This window comes from Anomaloglossus baeobatrachus (genome assembly GCF_048569485.1).
Source record: "Anomaloglossus baeobatrachus isolate aAnoBae1 chromosome 5 unlocalized genomic scaffold, aAnoBae1.hap1 SUPER_5_unloc_26, whole genome shotgun sequence".
Classification (NCBI taxonomy): domain Eukaryota; kingdom Metazoa; phylum Chordata; class Amphibia; order Anura; family Aromobatidae; genus Anomaloglossus; species Anomaloglossus baeobatrachus.
The window spans coordinates 38,394-40,760 of NW_027441802.1; positions in this window are offsets into that span (position 1 = coordinate 38,394).

Consider the following 2,367-nt stretch of genomic DNA (forward strand, 5'->3'; position numbering starts at 1 on the left):
AGGGGGGAGAATGTGTCTTACAGTCTGAAAAATATTATAATTGGTTAATAGTAAAAGTAAAAAAGTACAATAGTCAAAATCACATATCATAAAAGGGCACAAATTGTTGTGAATCTGTCTGACCGTTTCAGGCACCACCCTCTTTCACTAAACTTTTCTGACAATTTTTAGAAGTGTCCCTAATGTCCCCCGAAAGAAACTTCCAGGTTGTGAGATCCCAGAGCCCTCAGCAATCACTCTCACAGTAAAAGAGTGAGCTCTACGACCCCAGCTCTGCGGCATCCTTCTTAAGCAGTTCAGTAAAATCTTAAAGTATGTGACCGCGCTGGATTAGTTGAGCGCAATGTCTCGTGCTTAGAGCAGCCGCAGAGATTTGTGGGATCCCGCTCTGCACACTGAGATCCCACAAAATGGAAATTCAGGCTTAACTCAGGCTTAACTCTGCTAGTAGTTCATTTCGAGAGCCTTTAGGAACATTTGTGAAAGGTTTTGATACTGGATTATATTTAGATTATTCACTAATCACAGGTTGCCCACTGCTTTATTTACTAAAAAGCGCAGCCCCAGATTGGAGATAGGAACTCTGAAGTATATCACATTGTATATAATTGCATTTCAAAACTTGTTTTGTTAATAAATGCTTGTAAATATATATTTTTCATGCCTACCTAGAAGGTCGACAGCAGCTGGGGGAGCAGGATGTCTCCAAACTTTTTGTAAATCTCTGTGGGGATCCCATCTGAACCCGGTGACTTATTATTGGGCATGGAGGACACTGCTAAATGCAACTCTTCCAGTGTGAGTGGACTGTTTAGGTATACCCTGTCCCCATCTGAAAATGAGGGCAGGGGGATGTCTTTCAGGTAAGAAGCTATCTGTTCCCTATCATATTGCAGTTTGGTACTGTAAAGTTGTTCGTAGAATTCAGAGAAGGTAGCCAAAATTTGGTCAGGTTGATTGACTATGGTCCAGGTTTTGTCCCTTAGCGCCCCCACAAATATGTTCCCCCTTTGTGCTTTAGCAATCACCGCTAATAAATAACCCGCTTTTTCGCTCTTTTCAAAGAATCTCTGTTATGAAAAAAGTCTTTTGTTAGTGGCCCGTTCCTTAATGTGAGAGTCATATGCTTCTTGTGCCTCATTCCATTCCAGTAAGTCCCGTGTGTCCCCTGACAGAATGTACTTCTGTTCTGTTGTCTGGACCCGTTCTTTAAGAAAAATTTCAAATTGTGCCGACTTAATTTTAGATCTACTGACCCCCTGTATCAGTGATCCCCTCAAACAGGCCTTCATGGCATCCCAAACAGTGTTAAGCGACATCTCCCCAGTACAGTTGTCCTGAAAATAGTATTCAAGGGCTAGTTCAACCAGGCCCACATCTATAATCTGTAGCCAAAAAGGATTAAAGGACCACAAGCTACTGGTATGATCAAGCTTGGGTAAAATATTAAGTCGTGTCAACAGTGGGGAATGGTCTGATAAACCTCTAGGAAGGTATTCTGTGTTTTCCACCTTTGGTAGTATACCCTCCGAGCCCAAGATCAGGTCTATTCTGGACAGAGTGTTGTGTGTTTTGGAATAGCATGAGAATCGCTTGATCGGTTTCTGATTCGCCACAGATCTGAAAGTGCCAGTTCAGCCACCGTCTCCCCAAATTTGGAGTTAGGATAGTTTTCTGAGTACCCGCATTGTGTTTGTCCCAATATGGGTGAATGATGTTGTTGAAATCCCTCGTGCACACCACCTGTACATTGGGGGTCTTGCTAATCATTTCCGCAATTTTGTTCATAACAGTATTATTATATGGAGGCGGTATATAAACTGTTATCAGAAGGAGCTCCTTGTTAAATATTTTACAGTGCATGCAAATGAATCTACCTTCCTGATCTACTGTGGATGAAATGATCTCAAATGGGATTGCTCTGTGGACTAAGATACTGACACCTCTGGAATGAGCTGTGTAGGTTGAGTGGAAACAATGGCCCACCAATGAGCGATTCATGTATGCTATTTTGTCGCCCTCCAAATGTGTTTCCTGTAGGCAGATGATTGCTGGAAAGTGGGATTTGACCTGTTCCATTACTGCTACCCTTTTTGTGGTGTCCCCCAAGCCACAGACATTCCAAGAAAGAATGTTAATCCTACCCGCCATCCTGGTGGTATGCGTATGTAGTGCAGGCAGTCACACCCGGCAAAGAGTTCCAACCCTCCTCCACCTTCCTGAACCACATGAGAACCATTAACAGACATAAATATAAAAGCATCATTAAAGCTGCAGAAACATTCCCCCCCTCCATCCCACCCCCCCTTCCCCCACATCTAACAGTTGTCCCACAACATAAACATTGAAACTGAGGCACCAGTCCAT